The 25,187-nt window shown below is 41.0% G+C and overlaps 1 protein-coding gene across 5 annotated transcripts in view; it reads right to left on the reverse strand.

Moving 5' to 3' along the window:
* Positions 1 to 25,187, reverse strand: part of THRB (thyroid hormone receptor beta) — a 479,584-nt gene that overhangs the window by 324,089 nt on the left and 130,308 nt on the right. For 4 of the 5 annotated variants that reach the window (XM_068236158.1, XM_068236162.1, XM_068236155.1 and 1 more), the window contains one exon: positions 7,991 to 8,095. The gene's annotated coding sequence lies outside the window, so the exon portion shown is untranslated. Of the gene's footprint in view, positions 1 to 7,990; positions 8,096 to 12,794; positions 12,942 to 25,187 lie in introns of those variants that run through there. The other variant, XM_068236156.1, reaches the window with a different exon arrangement.

The raw sequence follows: 25,187 nt of genomic DNA on the forward strand, positions 1-25,187 counted from the left end.
GGACGAAGAAGAATGGGGGAGGGGGAATCGGTGGGCCTGAAGATAGACTCCTACACATGCCTGCGCCCTCCGTTTTTACATTTTGAAAAGGGCTAAGGTATCCTTTAAGAACTGAAGATACTGCCGGTGAAAAAAAATATTGGTACCCAAACCCCTGTCATGCACTACGGACCTTGCATCCAACTAAGAACCAACTCTCTCAGGCAGTGACTCATTCTGGACATTTTAAATGGTGCATACCATGTCCCCTAGAGGCAATTACAATATCACAAAGACCCCAATACTCGTGCACCATTTATTACCAATATCTCCTAATATTTAACAATCATTTGCGGTTCTAAACTTTAAATAAAACAATAACATATTTTATATCTTAATATTTTATTTTCCATAGGCATAAGCATGTGACCATAACCAAGGAAAGCAGAGATAAGACATTCTGAGGTTGATTCACAAAGTTTACTTATTTTTCACCTTAACTGATTTATTAGATAAACTGATAAGGAGAGGTAAATCATGAGGTAAAGCATAATTCAACAGATAAGCTTTGTGAATCAGCCCCAAGGAGAGATGAGTTAAATCAAATAAGGAGAGATAAACCAAGAGTTAAGTTAGATAAGGAGGGATAAATCATGAGTTAAATTAGATAGGGAGAGATAAATCATGAGTAAAGTTAGATAAGGAGAGGTTAATCATAAGTTAAATTAGATAAGGAGAGATAAATCATGAGTTTAGTCATTTGAGGAGATATAAAGTGTGAGATAATACGTAAGATGAACATTTTTTACAGAAAAGCTTTTTGAATCAGCTACATTGTGTTAACAAAAAATACAGGGTGGGCCATTTATATGGATACACCTTAATAAAATGGGAATGGTTGGTGATGAACAGTTTTCTGGAAAGTGGATTGGTCGTCGTGGGCCAGTTGAATGGCCCCCAAGGTCTCCCGATCGCATCCCCTTAGACTTTTATCTTTGGGGTCATCTGAAGGCAATTGTCTATGCTGTGAATATACGAGATGTGCAGCACCTGAAACTACGGATACTGGAAGCCTGTGCTAGCATTTCTCCTGCGGTGTTGCTATCAGTGTGTGAAGAGTGGGAGAAGAGGGTTGCATTGACAATCCAACACAATGGGTAGCACATTGAACACATTTAATAAGTGGTCAGAAACTTGTATATAACTCATGAAAGAATAAATTTACGTTAAAACCAAGCACACCATTGTTTTTTTTGTGAAATTCCCAATAAGTTTGATGTGTCACGTGACCCTCTTCCTATTGAAAAAAGAAAAGTTGAATTCAAAATGTCCGCCATGGTCACCACCCATCTTGAAAAGTTTCCCCCATCACATATACTAATGTGCCACAAACAGGAAGTTAATATCACCAACAATTCCTATTTTATTAAGATGTATCCATATAAATGGCCCACCCTGTACGTTTGCAATACTCACTAGCAGATGCTGCAGGGGGTGCCAGCTTTCATTTTAGACACATTAATGTGACTGATTTCTGTTTATATAACACTTGCAACAATTATTTTATACTTTGTTCATCTGTTAAATGTATTTAGTAAACAAGTACAAAGTGAAATGTGTAAAAAAGGCAATCAAGATGAATTATGGTTATTATATGGTTCTGTTCTTTGTATACATCAAAGGCATTCTGGAACAGTCTTTTGAAGAAGGGTATCACCGATGAATTATAATAAAATAGATACATGAATTGAGACCGGTACAATAAGTTTTTGCTCTTGGCTTCATGACAAAACACCAATACATGCTATTATTACAATAGCAATAACAGCTCAAATCAGGCTAAATTGGATTATTAATCACGCCGATATATACAGTAATTATTGCTAAATAGTCCTCTCTGACAGATAATATCTCCAGTTCAAAAGATACGTTTATGGCTGTTTAATTACTTGTATCAGATTTACTTGCTAATAAAGCAATGCATTGCTTGTAGATATTAACTTATCTATTATTTATCTACTCCATGAATGGGAGAACAAAGTTCATGTAGATTAAGCTGGCAGCTAATTCATGTCATACTTTATCACCAAGCATATCAGTATTTGCAGGTAGATCAGCACCAATGAAGTGCTTAGTGGCTCCAATTATAGAAGGGAGGATAGTACTAACAACTATAAAGCAACTACACACAATACACTTCTAAGTGCAGAGAAATTAAATTAAGGCAAACCTGAAGTGAAAATAAATGTATGCGATAATGAATTGTATGTGAAGTACAGCTAAGAAATAGAACATTAGCAAAGAAAAAAAAAAGTCTCATGTTGTTTTCCAGTACAGGAATAGTTAAAAAACTTCAGTTATTATCTATGCAAAAGAGCTTCTCTGAGCTCTTCGACCCACTGGGTTGAATACAGTCTTGATTTCTGAAGCACTTAAAGAGAGTCTGAAGCCTCCAGAAAAAACTGTTTTTGTTGCTAAGCATGAATGCCTCCTCTGAAACGCCGCATCCCTGCAGCTGAAATCTCAATTAGCCCCCCCCCCCCCCCCCCGAAAAAAAAAATCCCTGGGGAAGATTAGGGGATCGCTTCCTTGTAGAGGCAGAGCTTTGAGCAATATCTCTGCCTCTACTTCGTCAATCTGCGCCGCCTCTCCCCACCCCTCTCAGACTTCTTTCACTGAAGGGGCAGGGATCAGCGTTGATTGACTGTACTGGAGGCAGAGCTACAGCCCAAAGCTCTGCCTCCCTGGGCAGCAAAATCCACATCCTGGAAAGTCAAGGATTTTTGCCCTGGGGTTTTGGGGGGATTAATTGAGTGTTCAGTCGGGGGGATGCAGCGTTTCAGAGGGGGCATTCCTGCTTAACAGCATTTTTAAATAAAAACAGTGTTTTCTGGAGGCTTCAGATTTTCAACCCAAAGCGGTATTTACCCTAATGGACAAGAGCAATTTTCACTTTTCAGTGCTCATCCTTTTCATTTGCCAATAACTTAATCACTACTCATCACAATGAAATGTTCTATATCTTGTTTTTTTCACCACCAATTAGGCTTTTTGGGGTTGATATTTTTTTTTCAGTAATTACTTTATTTTCTATGCATTTTAAAGGAAAAAAAACAAGGAAAAAATGAAAAAATGAAAAAATACACTATTTATCCAATTTCGTCCCCTATAGTTTTGATATAAACACTGCTACTGTACATAAAACCCACACATTTTATCTGCCTATTTGTCTTGGTTATCACAAGATTTTAATTATGTCCCTAGTACAAAGTACGATGACAATATATTATTTGGAAATAAAGGTGTATTTTTTCTTTTCTTTCTCACTAATCTCACGTGCACGGGAATACACGTGCATGCACGGGAGCGCGCACGTGCATGCGCACAGCGGCAGCAGCACTGTTTGACTTATAAAAACGTCCTGCAGCCATTAAGAGGGATGTACAAGAATTGTACTCGGCCAGACCTGCCAATATCTACTTGTATCCTGACACAAAACCACTCTGTAGCTGAGCTTTCTATTTCCAGCCACCCTAAAGTGATATAAAAGAAAATAAAGATAGATACCTCATTAGTGGGAAGCCTCTGGATAGTACAGGAATTTCTTGCATCCTTCTACATGCCACCATTCCAACATTGGATCCCTCTTTATCTTGTGGTGGCAAGCCCTGCCTTCTACGAGCACAGCCGCACTGGGCATGTGTAAGCACGGTCTGGGCATACCCAGTAGAGGGCAGCGCTCAGCATTTTCTCCACATGCATTTCCCTCTATTGTAAATATGCAAACTGTACTCGCACATACCCAGAGGTAAGAATGTATGTTTTTTTTTAATCACTGCAGGAATGCTTTAAAATCTCCACACATCAAAGAAGTGATGTGGTGATGTGATTTTGTACAGTGGCAATCAGTACTTTGGCTGCCAGAATTACATCCAAAAGCTGCCTCCAACTCCATTCCCTTGTACAGATTGGAATTGGCAAACAGCCACCAGAAAGGGCCTACACCGATTCATATTATGTACACATTTAAAGGGGTAATTAAAGGCAAAAGTGATGAACAGGGTTGCAAAAGGGGCACTGTTCTCCATTGACGATGGTGGCCTTTCAAAACAAGTGACTTGGTAATCTTTAAAGTGGCTACCATACTGATCATTGCTTTATAAATATAGTTTACATTTTTTTACGCAAAAACAAAGAAAAAGACATCTATGCTGGTACAAAAACAGAGAGAAAGACATCCATATTGGAGTAATATAAGACCCTGCACTGCTATCTCACAATAATCTATTAATCTTTATTGCTTACCAAAAGTAAGATAAAGCCATTTAAAAACCAAAGAGCAGGTGGGAACAAAATCAAAATTAACATGCTGTATATTAAAGACAGAAACATCTAAGAATGTCCTCCAAGCGAAACAATAATCCAGAAAAATATCCTCAAATGTATTGTGTACTTGACTACATAGACGCCCGGAACTGCAACCACAAGTAAGATCTAACTGTCAATACAATAGATCAGCCACACATAGATATTGGGTTGTACAGCAGTGAACAGTTGTCAATAAATATACAAGCACTAGCATGTCAGAGAGAAAAAGTGCAAATACTTACAAGGGTTTATAGAGAAATTTATAGGAGAAGAGGATTCATTGAATAGGTGTTAAATGCTGGATACCATTAGCAGCTACAATAGAGTTATCTCGTTTGAGTTAAGTGCCCTGCTTTTAACCTCATTTGGCAGAACTCGTGCTGTAAATTCTTGGACTGTGTTGATCTCCCTCTCTGCTAGCAAAAAATATCAAAACTGAAAGCAGAAGTCCTCTATTGTTCTCTCACACTGCCCCCTAGTGACAAGTGGCCATAAATTACAGCAGCACTAATTAAGAGCAAGGAAATATAACAAGTAAGAAATAAAAAAAAGTACTAAAATAAATTGGATTGGAGCACTTGCAACCCTCTAAATAAATTGGCTGCTAAAGGGTTAATTGAGCAACATTTATGATCACATGTGGGGAAGTACCATCCCCACTCAGCCATGGTTTGGTAATGGCTTCAAAAGTTTAAACCTTATGGTTCAATCATAATATTTTTTTTTTAAAACAATCTTATTTTAATTATTAGCATGCACACAATCACCTAATCAGTAACAGAGAAAGTAGGGAAGACATATATTAGCCTAAAAAAAATCCCACAATTAGTAACAGTGAGAGAAGGTAGACATATCTCCAGATATACAATTTCAAATCGCATAGCAACTTTCATCTCCCCCCACCCCCTTTCACATAGCATTATATACAATTAACATCTGTTCCCACACAGGGATAATTACATATTATCTTCATTTAAAATTATTCCCCTGGGATGTTGACAACCTGGGTTCGAAGTAACCCTCCTCTAATTTGACCTAAACCAAATAATTTTAGACTCTGCAGATATCGTCTACTTCCCAAGTCGGTCTGCCCAACCCATATTTTCCTCATCTACTAGAATGTTCCATGGGTGTGAAAAAGAAGAGGGGTAATACAAAATCCCCCCCCAAAAAAACAGAAAAAAAGACAAAAGAAAGATTTTCCGTGCAGAGAGGATATGTGGCACCCTCAGGAGGATCCCCTCAAGATACCCAATACACAAGATTATGTTGTCCCTCACTTATATTCCTTTTTTTTAAGGAATTCCAACCACCTTCCCCATATCTACGTAGTCCTGTGTACACTATCGTGCATTATATTTGTAAAGTATTGTACCATGTTAGTCATTTTTAAAAGCAAGAAGTTTTAAATCAGGATGATACCATTTATTGGTTAAATTAAAAAAAAATATAAGGGTAACAGGATTGGGGTCTGGTGAAGGCTGAATAACTGAAAGCTTACACTAAAGCCAATAAATCGTATCGTCCTGATTCAAAACTTTTTACAATATATCTGTTAATTCCTCCATGCTCTATATACTTGCTATCTCTAGCCCCCATTCTTTAATTGTGGGCACCTGTATTGTTTTCCAGTGTCTTCCTATGAGAATTCTGGCCGCATTTATAAGATGTCTAATCAGACCACGTCTGTATGTTTTTTAGTCATTTGGAATCAATAATTCAAAAAACAAAACAGCAAGATACTTACCTAAAGAGAGGGAAGGCTCTGGGTCCTATAGAGCCTTTCTGCTCTTCTCCCAGTCCCCTCCTTTGAGCACTGGCTGTCCTGTTTGAATGCACCACTGCGGGGGACTTCGGAAGTCTTCGAGATTGGAGTCCTCCCGAAGACAGGCGGCTTCATACTGTGCACACACGAGTGTGCAATAGAGTGGGAGCACCTGGGCTCTCAAAGATTTCCAAACTCTCCTGCAGCAGGGGATTAGAGCAGTATTTGATCAAATTGATTGAATACTGCTACCGGGGAGCCAGCGCTGGAATGGGGACCGAGAGAGGACCCATCTTTCTGGCACCTCCAGCATCTGCTGTCTACCATGAGATCATAATATATCTAACCTCCCAACAGGGGTAGCTAATTCACAAGAAGAATGTAGGAGGCTTCCAAAAATTTGCTTCACTAAAAATTGTACCTTAACCTTTTAAGGATTGCCTCTATTAGATGCTATGCCGCACTAGTGGCTGATCTAGCTTGATGTGCCGTAGGATCTACGCCGCCCGTCATTATCGCTCTCGACGCAATCGTGCGCATCCGGGGGGAGATTAAGCTGTCATATGACAGCTGACATCTCCCCTCAGTGATCAGAAGCCATCGCGTATGGCTTCTGATCACGTGATCACTATGATCGCCGGCGGATCATAGTGATCACTAACAGAGCTGCGGCGGTGGGGGGGGAAGAAGAGGATCCACTCACCTCCCTGCCATTCCACCAACGATCGGCATCTCCCCACTGCTCTGGCCGGCATCCCCGCTCTCTCTCTGACTGAGCGGCAGTATGAGCAGAGATGCCGGCTGGAGCGGAGGGGTCCACAGCAGCTCATCACTGGAGTCTGGGAGGTGAGTAAAGGCTGTGGGCTACAGGGGGGACACCTGGCTAATTCGCCTGGTCCATAAGAGGGGTTAGGCGGCCGGTCCCCAAAGGGTTAATGGGCCGCTTAGAGGGATGCAGTCAAATCTTAATAGAGGTTAGTCATGCTATGACATGACGTATTTCCACACCACATAATGAAGTGAAGGTTATATAGAGCACAAATACCAGCTGATCAAAACATCTGGAGACTATTCTAGGTTCTGGAAATTTGTTCCTGGAAATTCCAGAAAAAATTCCAGAAAATCTCACTTTTTTAATGTTATTGTCACTTTTTATAACCTGCTAATATTATTTGCAGGGACGTAACTAGAAATCACGCCCCCACTCCCCCCCCCCCCCCCGGGCCCGCACAGGTCCATTTTGGGGGATTTCAAAGTGCTGCACACTACTTCTTAATAAACAGGAAGTAGCGTCAGACACTCTGAGAGCAGAACCTCTGACGCGTGGAACGCGTGGAGGTATGTGTTCCTGCCCGCCACTGCTGCCAATGATTGATGCTGGAGGGGGAGCGCTGAGGGGAGAGCCCAAAGTGAGTGGGGGGGAGTGGCCCCCCTCCCTGCCAATATAGGTGGCTATACTCTCCCCTCATGCTGTGACCCCCACTTGCTCCCCAAAACAGGCCCCCCACGGATCCAGGGGCTGCGGCCCCTTTTGTTACGCCATTGATTGTTTGGAATTCTTGATGTCTTATTCATTGAAGAGCAGTAATTTACCATTTCTTAACTGTAAAATGTAACAAACACATCAAGGCCATGTATACAGTGTTCTGCGGGACAATCTTACTCAGTAAAGTATTTCAGAAAATAAATGTTTACAGTGGTGGCTCACTTCAAATGCACACTTCCATTAGCACACACTGTTTACAGCTCTCTGCAGTGTAACATTGCAAAGTGTTTTGCTAGTGATTTTACTGCTAAATAATAGAATGGAGCATTGGTACAAGCCTCCTGTGTCGCATCGCCAGCATACAACATTTTCAGCTATAAATAGGCACTTACTAGATCTTCATGTCAATATTCCTGAGATGGGATCCCTGTACCATGTGACCACCAAGGAAGTTGTCCAATGTTTAACTTGTCTGAGCTGGAACGTGTATTCTAGAACTGTAGGATTGAAAAGACAAATGTTTAGCAGATATGCTGGAGATATATAAAATTAGTCAATGTAAAAAAAAAACATTTTTAGAGGTCTATTGAAAAAAAAATAAAAGCGGAGAACCTTTAAAGTGACACTGAAGAGAAAAAAAACCTTTTGATATAATGAACTGCATGTTTAGTACAGAGAATTAATAGAACATTAGTAGCAATGAAAAGAGTCTAATATTTTTATTTTCAGTTATTTAGCTGTTTTTCTATAACACTGCATCATTCTCTAATATTTGCAGTTTACAAATTCCACTATGTATTTTAAATGATGAAACAGAGTACAGCTAATGACCATTTAAACTTCCTGGCAGAAAAATCTTAAACAAACAAGAAACAATGAGTGGCAGGGTGAGATAAATGCTTCAGAAAATAGCACTGCTCTTTTCTTTTATTTGCTACTAACGTTTTATTTCTTAGCTGTACTACACAAGCAAATCATTATCTCATTGTAACAATCTGGGAATCAGCGGCTGCGGACACGCAACGGGTGCCTGCAGCCGCCTCCCTCCCTGGCTCTCAGGTGTCCTCTGTTCCGTCGGCGTCTAGTACGCCAGGAACGGTTTTGTCTGCGGCTCACGGGGGGTCTGTCTCACGCGGGTGCGCACGGAGACAGGACCTTTATGCTAGCAGAAGGCGCGACAGCTGACCTGCCGGTCGGCTGACGTCAGGGATGACTCTAGCCGCTCGGATTGGAGGAAATACGAGGTGGGAGTGGCTGAGAGTCTCCTTCTTTCTCATAAGCCTTCGTTGGCCATTCGCTCCTTGTCTGCTGTCGTGAATACTTACGTGTTAGCGCTCAGACCTAGTGAGGTTCCTGCTGATGATAGATGTATATGCAGTGTTTGCGATATACATCTATCTATAGCTAGCTTATTGATTGTATTATTGATCTCCTGTGTTTGACTCTGGCTATTCCTTGACTTTGCTCTAGCTTGCTGACTGTGTACTTTTACCCATCTGCCTAACGTTGCTGAACCTCTTGCCTGATTACCGATTACTCTTCTGCCTCCTGATTTCTGTACTGATACTGCTCTCTGTTGCCGAACCTAGCCTGTCTGACCATTCTACTCACCAGTGGGCCCTTGCCACTGGTGAGGTATGTTTACCCACCAGATCCACTGGTGAGAAGTTGCCTAGTGACTGATAGTGCCTTCCCAGTCCCTCTGGGGAGGTTTAGCCAAAACTATCCAAGTCACTTGTGTACCTTTCCATCTCCTTTGGGAAGATTTACTTTAACTTGTCAGTCCCTGTCTAACTAGTTCCTTGCCAGCCCTCTGGTAAGGACTAGTCAGCCTATTTTCTGTATCCTCTCTCTCAGACCTTTCCAGCCCCTCTGGAAAAGGTCTGTTATTTGTCTGAGTTATCATTGGTCTCACGCCAGCTCCCCTGGCATAGACCAGCATTACTATTTTCTGTATTCTCTCTGTTAATGCCTTCTCCAGCCCCTCTGGGAAGGTTTGTGTACTGAGAGTACCTTACCAGCCCCTCTGGTAAGGTCTTGCAAAACTATTAAAATTACGGTTGCACCAAGCACTACACTCATAGCATCCTTGAAGCTATACTAGTATTATTGGTGATTCTGCAGATCACCACATAATCAGGTATAGCGTCTGCATTATTGGTGATTCTGCAGATCACCATATAATCAGACATCTGAGTTGCTACACCCAACCGTTACACTCATAAGTTTATTTTCACTTCAGATTCCCTTTAAGGCTAAATTCTCAGTGGTGGGTTTCGGTACAGCAAAACAACCACTTTGTAACATGACTTGCTGCACTGCAATGCACCACCTATGCGACGCACACTGCATTATAATAGCGTACAGAGTCATAACACATTGCATGCAGTGTGTTACCACAAAATGTGCAGGTCAACAGTAACATGCTTTACATTGACTTTCTGCTTCACTGTATGCGATGCAACGCGTAGATAACTTCATTGATATATACAAATGGTTCTTTTTTGCTCATATGAAATACACCATTTGCAGTAATGTTATCAAATAATTGTTATAAGCTCTCCCACACCCGAGATTTAGCATAATTAGAAGAGAGAATCAGGTCTAGGGTATATTGAAGTCATTGAATGAACAATGAATATCAATACTTTTCTTTACAAAACATCAATAATGTTCACATGTATATTCATCCATTTCTTTCCAGCTACTTTAGTACAAAAAAAAAATAAAAAAAAAGAAGAAAGAAAACCAAGGCAGTTTCCCTCATCTATGGTATGTTTGGAGTACGATTGCATATATGTACATCCCCTGGTAAAGAAATGCCTCATATATGATATCCCTTCTTGTACTAAAGCAATGGTTACTAAATAGATCAATGTGTGTGTAATGACTGTTGATTTTTTGGAATGGTATTGATATGTTTTTGAATAAAAGTAAGTACATCGGCCCCCGCTGCCTCGGCCAGCGATCAGCCTGCCTTACTCCGCCCAGTGCATGATGCTTCTCATGCGCCGCTCTATTGCCCCCCCCCCCCCCTTCAACCATACAGCAAAAGAACACGACAATAGCTTCGTAGGTATGTAGTCTAGTGTAATCTTTTATGTAAACAAATGACCTATTTCTTGAAAAAAAATGTATTTACTTAAATATCCCCCGTAATGTCCACTTGACTCACTCTCTCTTCTAATTAAACCACTCCTTAAAATATCCTCTAGGAATAAATTTACTGGGTTGATTCAAACTAAGTTTACTGGGGTACAGCTAAAGGAAAAGGGTGATATATATATATATATATATATATATATATATATATATATATATATATATTTACGAGGTGAGATTTTTTTTTACATCTTTCCTAGATGGTATTAATGAAGATTTCTAGCTACCATAGATTTTCTACCCAGTGTAGGTGCCCACCAGTTGTGGATGACTGTGAGGAGAAGTGGATTGGGAATGTCTGTGAGGAGAAGTGGATTGAGGATATCTGTGAGGCAAAGTGGATCAAGGATGTCTGTCAGGAGAAGTGGATTGGGGATGTCTTTGAGAAGAAGTGGATTGGAGAAGTCTGTGAGGAGAAGCGGATTGAAGATGTATACGAGAAGTGGACTGAGGATGTCTGAGAGGAGAAGTGAATTGGGGATGTTTGTGAGGAGAAGTGGATTGAGGCTGTCTGTGAGGAGAAGTGGATTGGGGATATCTGTGAGGAGAAGTGGATTGAGCATGTCTGTGAGAAGAAGTGGATTGGAGAAGTCTGTGAGGAGAAGCGGATTGGAGATGTCTGCGAGAAGTGGATTGAGGATGTCTGCGAGGAGAAGTGGATTGGGGATGTTTGTGAGGAGAAGTGGATTGGGGATATCTGTGAGGAAAAGTGGATTGGGGATGTCTGTGAGGAAAAGTGGAGGTCTGATTGTCACATATCAGTGAGATAATTTTTCATCCACAGCCCTGCTATTTACATTATTACCAGCTTTACCTTCAAGTCATTTACGCTCCGTTTCAAATAATTTTTCCATCTCCTGTGCCAGATACTAAGCCATTGCTAATATATACAGTACAGAAAGCCTGAGGTCCAGATTGGTACAGATGTGAAATATTTGCCTGATTTAGGGAAATGGACACATTTGAATTCCGGCTGCTTTCTACGTTATATTAAATACAGAAGTGAAGACTAAAATGAGTGTGGAAATGAATAGCCACGTTCAGTCTTTCCAGCTCTGTTCCTCGTGGCTGGCTCTCCTCCAGTCTGCCAGACTTTGCAGATGAGGTTCTCACGATCGCTGCTCTGAGCGCTCATACAAATACAACACTGTATGCATTCTACTGGACTAACAGAGAGCTGTACTGATCTACCTCACTGGCTTTAGGGAAACTAGCGGTTAGTCAGTGCTTTGTTGCCTAATGGTGTCAAGCTGACCCATTTAACCAAAACAGGATTCGCTCTAAATTACCGCTGAGCAAATTAATCCAAACAGCTATGATGTCATTAACACACTCTGCCCAGGGCCCTTAAGTGTAAGTGGTTCCATGCCAGAGCTAAAGGTCTGCCTCCCCATGGAGTGACCACCATCTTAATATAATAAAAGTGCACAAAAGTAGAAACACAGTTGTTACTAAGGTATAACTGTAGGGTATAAGAGGCTAGCTCCAGAGACAACTGCTCAGCAAAGACACAGCATGCTCTAAACAAATAATGAAGTGGAGGTTATCCAAGCAAACAAATAAAATAGGATTTAAACTGAATGTGAACTCTATTCATATGGTGCACAGAACAGTCAATCCATTATTACACACCTGAATAAAGTTCAAGGAATTGACACATACCACAGCGAGTTGTTGGACGCCGGGTGCTAGAAGCCTGATGGCTGTTTCACACTGTACACTTCTTCAGAGGCTATGACTGATCATTGATCATAGCCCCTGAAGAAGTGCCCAGTGTGAAATAACCATCATGGTTCTAGTACCCGGCACCCAGCACCCACCTGCTCTGGTATGCGTCAGTTCTTTGAGCTTTGTTCATGCGTGTAATAATGCAAGTGACTGTTCTGTGCACCATACAAATAAAGTACACATACAGTACTGACCATCATTCCTTCATTATCTTAATATTATACAGCAGTCTTAATGCAAACTTTTATAAAATTATATTCCCTTGCATTTGCAACAGAACAGAAAATCAAATCCTCCTAAGCTTACTCTACATTAGGGTGACAGTGGTTACTGTCAGTCATTCACTTCAGAATATTACAATCTCCATGGAACAAGCAATATCCAGTAGAATGCAGCATCAGCCACGAAGATTTACTAGCATGATAAAAAGCTTGTAAATCCGGCCATTCAATTATCTTCTGTCCTCTATGAAAAAACGAATTCTCCCCATTTGGCCAGTAAACCACTGCAGTATATGTCAGTTGCAAGGAGATGGTCAGATCTCATAAACCCCACCAAGTAGCTATGTATGGCCAGACCTGTGCATGTTGAATAAGAATAGCTCACCAGCAAGTACACATACATTTACAAGAGGCATCCTTTTGCTCATATCATGGATTGCTGGAGAAGAACCTAATACTGCTGGTTTTTGAGATGGAAAATATTATGTAGACTATCCCAACATTAAGGCACTAACAGACTGCCACATCTTCATAATTATTAAGGGTTGGTTTGATTTTTTATAGTTGCAGCCAATGATTTGATCCCCTACTCTAATTACCTTAAATCAGGTCCGGTCACCTAAAGGAAAACTGAACCTAGTAAAACGATTTAAAATAAACACATGATGTACCTGCAAATGATTACTACATACTTACCTTGCCATCAGTTCCTCTCAGAAACCAATTTTTTCTAACAATGATTCCTTCCAGTTCCGACAAGATTTTATCAGAACTGAAATACAGTATATCAGCTATAACTGAAAGGACAACGGATATGCAAAGTAATGTCCATGTTTCCCTACGGCTCAAGTTAGTGATAGTATAGTTTAACAGTGTGCTGACCAGGAAGCTGTTACAGGGTCATCACCATTTTTTAAATGAAAGATGGAGAATTCCATTGACTGCACTGCAGTGGACACACAGGACGCGGAAGAGGAGAAAGAGATTGATGAGTAAACTACACGGGAGGTATGACGTGTGTATGTTTATTTTGGCTTTTAACCAGTTCCGGATTTTTGGTACGTATATATACGCCCCTGTGTTTATCACTAGCAGATCAGAGGCGTATATATACGCACTGTTTATTTACAGCCACAAATCGCGTTTCCTACGCCGTTTCTGTTTGCCATCGCCGCATCCCTGTTCTTCTGTGATCAGGGCATGAGAATCAATTCATTCTCTGCCCCGATCACTGTGTTGTTATGAATGGGAGAGATGCATCTCTCATTCATAACCCCAAGGAAACTGTTACAAACATTTTCGTTCCTATCTGCTGTAAACAGCAGACAGTGAAGTGTAGTACCATCTTGTGGGCAAAAAATAAAATACAGCCAAATACACCCGCATACACTATAAGACACTTTTACATGCAAACTTTTATTAAATATTTATTATTTTTAACCCCTTCCACCCCTACCCCATAGTTACCAAAATAAAACTTGTAAAAAAAAAAAAATTAGAACATTAAAAAAAACCTACATAAATAGATACCTTAGGGACTTTTTAAATATGTATGTTATGAGGGTATATTACTGTTGCTTTTGTAAATAAAAGCTTATAAATATTTCTATAGTATAAAAAAACACTAAACTGGAAAATACACCTTTATTTCCAAATGAAATATTATCACCATACATTGTACTAGGGACACAGTTTAAATGTTTTAATAACCAGGACAAATGGGCAAATAAAATGTGTCTGTTTTATCTACAATAACACATTTTATTTTTAAATTACAATGGCTGAAAGCTGAGAAATGATGAATTATTACAATTTTTTTCTTCTTCTTCCATGTAACATGCATATATAATAAAATAATTCTTAGCAAGAAGTACTGCCAGAAAGCCTAGTTTGTCCCGCAAAAAACAATATAAAGATCGTTTCACTGTGATAAGTAGTCATACAGTTATTGGTGAATGAATGGGAGAAGTGCTTTGTGAAAATTGCTCTGGTCTTGAAATGGAAAAAACCGGTGGTATGGAAGTGGTTAATACTCAGTTCAGGTTTACTTTAAAGTGAAGTGGGGAGCATATCCTTCACAAAAAGGGACCTCCACTGACTTAAATTGCACCCACAGACCACCACTTTTTAACGTGGCAATCTGCACCAAATTGGTAAAAGGGTGTTTGAAAAAATATGTTGCTTTCCACTCTGCTCAAATGAAGCTGGTAGTGTTTTGCACTTTAAAAATGGCAAATGCCACTGGACAATCTATGAAATGTAATGACACAAATTGCTGCTAAATATAGCAATTGTCAGTTACTGCTGATAATTATCTGCAATATGGCAGTCACAGGAAACTGGAAAACACTTTTAAAAGTAGCAATCATTTAAGCTCATGTCAAATTTATAAATGTGGCAATTACTTGATCACCACCACTACAAATATGCCTCTTAAAGGGACTCTGAGCATCTCTCATGGGCATGCCTTCAAGACTCCAACCAGTACTGTAAGTACTCAAAGATGCATACCTTTCTGTAGCTTGTGCTCTCCTCTTTCATTAGATGCCTGAATTGCCGTTCTAGACCAAATAGTTTTCGTTCGATTTTAATTTAAAAATTGTGGCTGCCATCTTGGCTATGTTATAACTTCTGGGTCACCCCTGTCTTCTCTGTTAGAGAAGTGCATCACTGAATGAAGCAGGAAGAGGAAGTGACACGCATGGCCATTGCAAGAGGCTCCTCTAGAGGGGTCATAGCACGACTTTGTTGGAAGTCGTCTGGCTTAAAGGCATGCTCATAAGAGGTGCTCAGAGTCCCTTTAAAGGAAACCTAAACTGACATGAGTATAAATACCATTTCTGACCATTATTTGTAAACAGCTATTGTGCTCATCCTGTGTCTTTTTTATACTTTCTGAATCACTGAGCAAGAATGAGTATACAGATCAAGTGTTTTGACTCTTAGGCTGGATTCACACTACACCGCAAATGCATGGTAAATGGTTGAGCGGATGCGCTGGCATCGTTCACACTGTCCACTGAATTTGCGTTGCCACCTGTCCGCTCAACCGTCCACTGGCACTTCCCACTTTTTTCTTGTCGTCTGAACAGTCCCCGCTTGTCGCCGCTCGCCTGGATACAAGGAATTATAAAGGATTTCCTGTTGTTTTGTAAAAGAAAAAAAAAATGTGGATCCTACCTAGCAACAGGAAGGATTCTCACTGGTCCACATGAACCAATGAAATGTTCTCTGTTTCAGGAGGATTGCTATTGGTTATTTTGCAAACCAATAGGAAACCCTGTGCCTCTTGGTCTCTGGGACAGGACAAAGGGGGACAGCGGCTGAATTTCCATAGGACAGGTATGCATTTTTAGTGCAACGGGGAGCCTAGTGGAAACAGACATTGTCCGTTCTCCATTGCAACCAATTCATATTTGCGGTCTGGCTGCGGAGAAATGCAGCAGGTTGGGACTTTGCATGTGCGGTCCGCCAATTGCATTGAGCATTTGCTTTACATTTGGTAGTGTAAACGTATCCAATTGATCACATCGGATGCATTTACTGTCTGTTTTTGCATTTAACTGCATTCCGGTAAATGCAGCGTTTTTCACTTTGGGGCCCGTTTCCACTTAAGTCGTACGCATCTGCGAGACACGCAGTGGCACTTCCGAGTCTGCGGCTACGGTGGCGCCATTGTACCCTATGGCAGAGTTTCCCCACGTGATTTGCCTGTGGGGAAACTCTGTGGATTCGCCGTGGAAACGGGCTCTTAGTTTAAACAGGCTCTTATTCCACCTGCTTCAGGTGACAGTTTGAAATGAAATGCGTTTTCAAGATTTTTACAATTCCCCGCAAAAAGTGCTAAAAGGTAGTTAAGGAAAATAATATCAAACTTAAGTAAATATTTACTTTTCAGCCCTATAATGAAAATAAAAATCAGGGACTCCAAGAGCCTTCTATGTACCACGGTATATGTACAATCATTTATCTCATACGTTTATTTTCTTTTAACATGAGTCTACTATGGAAAAATGTATACAACCAGGGCTGTGGAGTCGGCACAAAAATCATCCGACTCCAACTCTAACTCCAGGTACCCAAAATGGCTCTGACTCCTCGACTCCGACTCCTTAGTCTGATACTTACCAGGGCTGTGTTTTTGGTACAAAAATCACCTGACTCCAACTCCCGACTCCAACTCCTCAGTTTATGAAACCACTGACTCCAACTCCTGGTACTCTAAATTGCTCCGACTCTGACTCCACAGCCCTGATAGCAATATTCGTGCATATTTAGAAAAAAAAATATGTGTAGTATAAACAGGTCCTCAAGGTACATTATTATTATTATTAAACATTATTTATAAAGCGCTAACTTATTATGCAGTGCCGTTCAATAAATAGACATTACAACTACAATAAACAATGTTACACAGCGACATTAAGCATCAAACAATAGTACACCAAACTGTGATGTAACAATAAGCAATGGTGCACAGTTTGCAATGTAGGGGATACATATAGCAGAATGGTCACTGATTCCATGATGGTGGAGAAGAGTACATGGGGAAGAGGGCCCTGACGAATAGGCTTATAATCTATGGGGTGGGGGAGAGGGACACATAGGGGGTGGGGAAAGTGACACCTAAGGAAGGGGGAGGGCGACACATAAAGGGCGGGGAGATTGGAGTGAATGTCTAAGGGAGGGCGTTGAAGCTATGACCATGGCGGGTGGGCCATGATGAACAGATGGGTCTTTAAAGGCCTGCTTGAATGTGTTGACAGTGGAGGTGAATTCAAAGCAACGCACAAGTCAAACCTCTCACTCATGAAGTACCAATCATGTTATTTATCTATGTGCTCTTGAATGCAAACAAAATAATTCTTCCAGCTTTATCAGTTGTTGACCGGTCACTTGAAAGGACATTCCACAGATGTTCACTTAAAGAAATCCTGTAATAAAAAAATACCCCTCTGTGAGATACTTACCTCGGGAGGGGGACGCCTCTGGATCGTAACAAGGCTTCCCCTGTCCTCCTCCGTTGCTCCGTTAGCCTGCCCGGGTCCCCTGAAGTGTGGAGATGTAAATATTTACCTCTCCGAGATCCAGTGTAGGTGTACTAGCGGCTTTTCGTTTGGGTAAGGGAGAAATAGACGAACTTGATCAATCCACTGTACTGCACAGGCGCGAGTCCTTTTGCGCCTGCGCAGTAGAGCGGATTTCCTCCTTACCCGAAGGATGAGTCGCTACTGCAGCTGCGCTGGATCCCGGAGAGGTAAATAAATCTCTGCTTGTCAGGCTTGTCGGGGGAGGATTACGAGAGGCTTCAGGTGAGCCAGTGCTGGACTCCCTGCAGCTACAGGGATGGGGGAAGCCTCATTGGGACCCTGAGGCTTCCCCCTCCCGAGGTAAGTACCCCCCAGGAGAGGGATGTTGTTTTTTTATACAGAGTCTCTTTAAAGCTGAATTATTGTAAATGTCATATGTTTTAAGAAGGCAAATCACACTAAGCATTGCTTTTTAGTAGGAGGGCTTTTCAGTCTCTTTTAGTCCTCTCTACTTTCCTTGTGATTTTGGGTCACCCCGAGCTGCTTGGTTACTGTGTCGTCAATGTGCCATAATTTGCCCTGCGATTCTATGAAGCAGATCATTTTGGCGCGCGCTATTCCCCAGGCACCCACATAGACTTACCGTTATCATGTCTATGGCCGTGCAGCAGTGTAATTCGGGTGCCAGCGATCACCGGACCCCAAATTACTTCTCCCTTAGAGTTGGTATGATTGGGACGGGGAATAGTGATTAGGAGAATCTAATTTACGCGCAATTCTACTCTGCCTTAAAGGGTTCTGTGGCATGTTAAGAAACAAACAAACTGACATTTACCTGGGGTTTCTATCGGCCCCCGTAGCTCTCATGTTCTGCGCAGTTCTACTACGATCCTCCATTCCCTACCGCCGGCACCAGTCAATTATTTGGCTAACAAGACGAATAGTGCGTGCTCACGCTCGTGTCTCCAGGAGCTTACTGCGCAGGTACAGTACAAGGTTTTCTCGTTCTGCGCCTGCACAGTAAGCTCCCGGAGACGCGAGTGGGAGCGATCACACGTGCAGCCACACAGCCGCATTAGACGAATAATTAGATGGATAATCATAGGTGGACGCCGCAAGACATGACAGCTACAGGGGGCTGTTAGAAGCCCCTGGTAAGTGTCAGTTTGTTATTTTGTTTAACATCCACAGAACCCCTTTAAGTTTTTGAATTCCAGTACAAAACTATGAACGTGAAAATGAAGCAATATTCTGTTAGTAAGATCTGAACCTGAGAAACACTGCTTATAATTCAGTTTATTATATTTGTTCACAATTTGTGACAATGATCTGAGAAAACAACAATACAACTTTATAGGCAACACCTTTGAAGCCTCAGCATTTCCTTTCATTTGTATCTCATTTATTCATAGGATGGGCCTATGGAAATAATGATATCATAGGATTGATATTACACAGGCTCTGTAGGAGACTAGGGACAAAGAGACCATTGGAGTGCAGCCAGTTGGCAAACACGACACTCAACAATCCTAAAACCGTTGCCATGTAAATACAGAAATTATCATAATACCGATTCCTACAGACATAAAATAACTTTGAAATAAACTTAATCATCTTCAAACCACCATGAACAAAAATAATGAACATCTATTAACTTATTGATTTTCACACTTGGAGTGGTCTATGATGATTCCCCCCATCCCCCCGCATCATCACCCCTCCGCTCCTCCCCATAATAACAGGATCCAACACTAGGCTGTAGGCAAGAGACGCATCTGTGTGAGCTTGTTCTCTCATCGTGGGAACTTCAACATATTGAAGGTGTGTTCACACATTTTAAGTGACTATTGAAAATATACTGTCGGTAGACAAAAAAGTAAAAAGCTGGTGATTGCGGCTATATTAATCACCATTTATAGACCCAGCTTTTGTAGCAGCTAGCCCCAGTGTCTGCTATGTTTATCTGGCTCCCTAGCACCCAAATTTATTGTTTCAGCCACTATTACCAGCTTTTTACAGGAGTGCATGTTCCAGTGCCCATTAGTGTTACATAAAGATAGGGGAGGGTTACTGTTAGTAGATAGAGGATGGTTAGTGTTAGGCATAGATAGGGGAGGGTTAGCGTTAAGCATAGATAGGGGGTGGTTAGTGTTAGGCATAGATAGGGGGTGGTTAGTGTTAGGAGTAGATAGGGGGTGGTTAGTGTTAGGCATAGATAGGGGAGGGTTAGTGTTAGGCATAGATAGGCGGTGGTTAGTGTTAGGAATAGATAGGGGATGGTTAGTGTTAGGAGTAGATAGGGGATGGTTAGTGTAGATAGGGGAGGGTTAGCGTTAGGCATAGATAGGCGGTGGTTAGTGTTAGGAATAGATAGGGGATGGTTAGTGTTAGGAGTAGATAGGGGATGGTTAGTGTAGATAGGGGAGGGTTAGCGTTAGGCATAGATAGGGGGTGGTTAGTGTTAGGAGTAGATAGGGGATGGTAAGTGTTAGGAGTAGATAGGGGATGGTTAGTGTCAGGCATAGATAGGGGATGGTTAGCGTTAGGCATAGATAGGGGGTGGTTAGTGTTAGGCATAGATAGGCGGTGGTTAGTGTTAGGAATAGATAGGGGATGGTTAGTGTTAGGAGTAGATAGGGGATGGTTAGTGTAGATAGGGAAGGGTTAGCGTTAGGCATAGATAGGGGGTGGTTAGTGTTAGGAGTAGATAGGGGGTGGTTAGTGTTAGGAGTAGATAGGGGAGGATTAGCGTTAGGCATAGATAGGGGGTGGTTAGTGTAAGGCATAGATAGGGGGTTGTTAGTGTTAGGAGTAGGTGGGTGGCGATTAGTATTAAGGTGGCCACATACCATACAATTAAAAGATCCAATTTTTCACCAATTCGATAACTTTGATCGGTTGTCCCAAAAAATCAATAATTTCATTTTTTCGAGTTTTGGAGATTGGACATGTTGGAAATTTCAGACCAACTTTATCAAGAATTGTATGGTGTGTGATGTATTGTCAATTACTTGATGTACGGTTCCAATCAATTTTTTCTGAGCTTTAAATTATTTTATTAATGATTGGGGAAAAAGTGAACATAGGTGTGTGGTACATTGGTCAGATTTTTGAATTGTTGCAATCGGTCAGAAAAAGTGTATGGTGTGTTGCCACCTTTAGGCATAGATAGGGGAGTGTTAGGAGTAGGTGGGGGTGGTTAGTGTTAGGCATAGATAGGCGAGGGTTAGACCCCTTTTACACTTAATCAGTTGTTCTCAGTTATAACTGAAAGAAAACAAAAAGATTTTCAAATTAATATCCATGTTTTCCTATGGCAAAGTTCCCACTATACAGGTTTTAACTGAAAGCTTTTTCTCAATGCACTGCTATGGAAAAAAACGCGTACCAACGTGTACTAACGCACACTAACACATACCAAGGCATTAAGTGTAAAAGGACCCTTAGGTTCCTTTTACACTAAGGACTGGTTCACACGGACAACTGGCCAGACGTTGCATTCAAACGCTGGCGATTAAACGCCAGCGTTTAACCGCTAGCTTTTCAAAGCTTTTGGGAAGTCTTCAAGGCTAGCATTTAGAGTCTGTACACTTTTCCCAGCGTTTACCACCTGCAACATATTGATTTCGAGACAAGATGCAACGCCGGGATCAACCGCCAGTCATTCACGAAAGCCTGCAAAAGCCAGCCCTAAACGCTCTAATTCACTTGAATGGGACGGCGGTAGATCCCAAAAAAAGTTGCTACTGAAACGCAGCATTTAACACCGCATAATCGTTTGTGTGAACCAGCTCTTAACTACTTAACGGCCGTGTCACGCCAATGGGCATGACTGCGGCGGCAGCCCCAGGACCACCTAACGTCAATTGGCGTCAAGTCCTGGGGCTGGATTGCGCGTGCATCTCCACTTGACACAGCTGTCCCCTGGGAAACAGGAGTGCGATTGGCTCTCATAGGCTGAAGCCTATGGCAGCCAATCGCCACTATTGGCTGGCTGGGGGGAGGGAGTTTTAAAATAAATAAATAAATAGGGAAATTTAATAATAAGAAAAACCCCACAAATATTTATAAAAATAAATAAATAAACACTGGGTGAGCGATCAGACGCCACCAACAGAGAGCTCTGTTGGTGGGGAGAAAAGGGGTTGGTGGGTGGGGAATCACTTGTGTGCTGAGTTGGATGGCTCTGCAGCTAGGCCTTAAAGCTGCAGTGGCCTATTTGTTAAAAAAAATGGCCTGGTCTTTAGGGGGGTTTAACACTGCAGTCCTAAAGTGCTTTGGTATGCGTTGGTATGCGTTTTTTTCCATAGCAATGAGTGCATTGTGAATAAGCTTTCAGTTAAAATGCATATAGCAGGAACTGTGCCATAGGAAAACATGGACATTACTCTGAAATTAAGTTTTCTTTCAGTTTTAACTTAGAGCAACTGATTAAATGTAAAATGGCCCTTTTGGAATACAAAAGGTAATGGCACAATATAATTAAAATTACCAATATTCTACTTTAGTCTATAATAGCATATCAGTAAAATTACTCATATTTTACTACCGCTATTTCATGCCCATTTTTACATGCAGCGTTTTTAAGCATACTCATCTATAGGCATATTAAGCAGTTCCAGGATATTTTCTCATTCATTACCTGGCAGTATAGTACAATAATGAACACTATGCAAACACAGATACACTGTTAAAAGTGGGCTGTATTCAGTACCTACATTAACTACTTGACCACTGAGGGGTTTTACCCCTTTAGGACCAGAGCAATTTTCACCTGTCAGCGCTCCTTCCTTTCTTTCACCAATAACTTAATCACAACTAATCACAACGACATGATCTATATCTTGTTTTTCTCCGGCACCAATTAGGCTTTCTTTGGGAGGTACATTATGCTAAGAATGATTTTGTTCTAAACACATTTTAATTGGAATAATAAGAAAAAAAATTGAATAAATAATTTATTTCTCAGTTTTCGGCCATTATAGTTTTAAAATAAAACGTTCTGCCATAGATAAAACCCACACATTTTATTTGCCCATTTGTTTCAGTTATTGCAACATCTAACATTTTTCTCTAGTAGAATGTATGGCGCTAATATTTTATTTGAAAATAAAGGTGCATTTTTTCAGTTTTGCGTCCATCACTATTTATAAGCCCGCAAATTAAAAAATAACAGTTATATACCCTCTTGACATACCTATTAAAAAAAGTTCAGTCCCTAAGACAATGCAACTATTTATGTATTTTTTGTAATGTAAATTTTATTATATATATATATATATATATATATATATATATATATATATATATATATATATATAAATGTAGGTATTTTTATTAAATAAAATGTGTTGTGATGTAGTTTTACTATTTGGCCACAAGATGTCCTCAGTCATAATTTCCGATTCGCGCATGTAAGGATGTGAATCGGAAATAATGTGTGGCAGTGTAACAGCCGGAAGATACAATGACGCAGGCATCTAATAAATTTCAGTGTTCATTGATTCGGGGACTTAGATTTAGGAATGGGAACTGCGTATCCATTTATTCATGTCCCCCGCTAACCGGCGGTAACGGTAGCACGCGCGCACGCTCACATTGACTAACTTTCGCCGCCCAGGGACTTCAAATGAAGTTTCCCAGGGCGTGTTTATACTGCACCTGGTGCACTAAGTAGTTACATTTTCCTTGCTTTGATACAAGTCTACTTATGTGACTTTATACTAGGCTGTTTCCTTTAGCTGATGTTAGATCTGTTACAGTTACAAGTTATGCGGCACTCACTGCACTGAAAAACTTCAGTTGCTGTCTTTTTGCCAGTTTTCAGTTAAAAGAGGGATTCCCTGCTAAACCTGAATCACAGGCCGCATGTGCGATCCAAGGCAAGGAGCATTTCTTCCTGACGTTAAAATTACTACAGGTACGTTCCAAGCCAAGCATCGCACTTGCTGTAATAGTGGCACACGGCTGTTCTGCTGCTCTGGCACTAGCATACAGCGATCCGCTCATGTCAGCCTCTATCAAACAGATATTATGCCTAATGAGAGACCCGTTTATGAATTCTTCTCCAAGAACACAAAGGGCTCACGCTGCTGAATAATAGTCAAGGCAAACATTTTGCCCCGTAGGTGGTTTAATCACTGTTGGCAAAACAATGCTAATCATGACAGTGTTGCCATTGTTTAATCATTTCACATTTTACTCCAAACGCAAATGTTTACATAATACCCCGTTTCCCCGCTCACTGCTAGCAATAATGATGGTGTTTCCACTGTAAATGAAATATCCAAAGACTCCAAAAATAACAGTAATTTTGTTCTGTCCGCAGATATTAAAGTGTGTAACGTGCTCTGCTCAGAAGTCTCCTCAATATTTTTAAAGGATCATTTTTCAGCGCAGGTTTCCTCCTGCCATTGCTAAGCGTTCGTCCAGTAAATGGCGGGAGCGAGGATATTCCCACACTCACTAGCTGAAATCCTATATGATAAACAACACACAGAATTAGCGCAGCTAGTTAAGCTTTCCCACAGCCTTGGCTACTGAGAAAATAAATCAATTCTTTTTATACACAGAGATTTGCTCTATAGACTTACTTTTTAGTTCTCTTGAAAGCGTGGAATTTTACCATGTCTAACATCTGATTTCAGTTTTCTGCAGATCGGTAAAAGCAGACATGTGATGGTTGCTAGGAGTTACAGGCTACACAATTTCACTTAAAGAGGAACTTTAGCGAAAAGGGGAAAAAAATAAATCAATACTTTGCAAAGAGAGAAGTTCAAAAAACAAATGAGAGATCAAGAAATGTTTGATATGTTGATCATGTAATTTGTTCAAATTGTTTGATCCATAGTCAGCCTGCACGTCATCATCTTTACTACTGGCAGATATGAAGAGATACTGGTTGCTAGGCAGCTGGAATTAGCTGTTATTTCCCACAATACAACAAGGCTCACAGACAGGAAACTGTCAGGACCTAGGTCCTGTCATCACACTGTGGGAGGGGTTTCACCACAATATCAGCCATACAGACCACTCTGATGATCTATTTGAGAAAAGGTAAAGATTTCTTATGATAAGGGGGGTACCAGTTACTAATGTGGATGAAGATTAATCCTTGGTTACAATTTTTCAGTTAATACTGTATAGAGTTTCATCCCCTTTGAAGGAGACTAAGGCACTTCAAATGAGGGTTTTCCTGTCTTTGCAATAGAAATACACTAATGAACAATGATAGGGAAATTTTCAGCTGGAGTAATAAATAAGATTCCTCTAATTCCTCTAATCTACAACAGTGTTCTCTCCAGGCTCTTTTAGCCGGGTGCTTCACCCGGCTAATTTTGGTGAGCACCCAGCTGTCATCGGCTCACCTGTAAGCAGAGTTTAGCCAGCCCTGCATTCCCCCGATGCGCCCCACCCAGCTACTTTTTCATGCCAACCAGCTCAAAAAA

This window comes from Hyperolius riggenbachi, chromosome 5, assembly GCF_040937935.1.
Source record: "Hyperolius riggenbachi isolate aHypRig1 chromosome 5, aHypRig1.pri, whole genome shotgun sequence".
Taxonomy (NCBI): Eukaryota; Metazoa; Chordata; class Amphibia; order Anura; family Hyperoliidae; genus Hyperolius; species Hyperolius riggenbachi.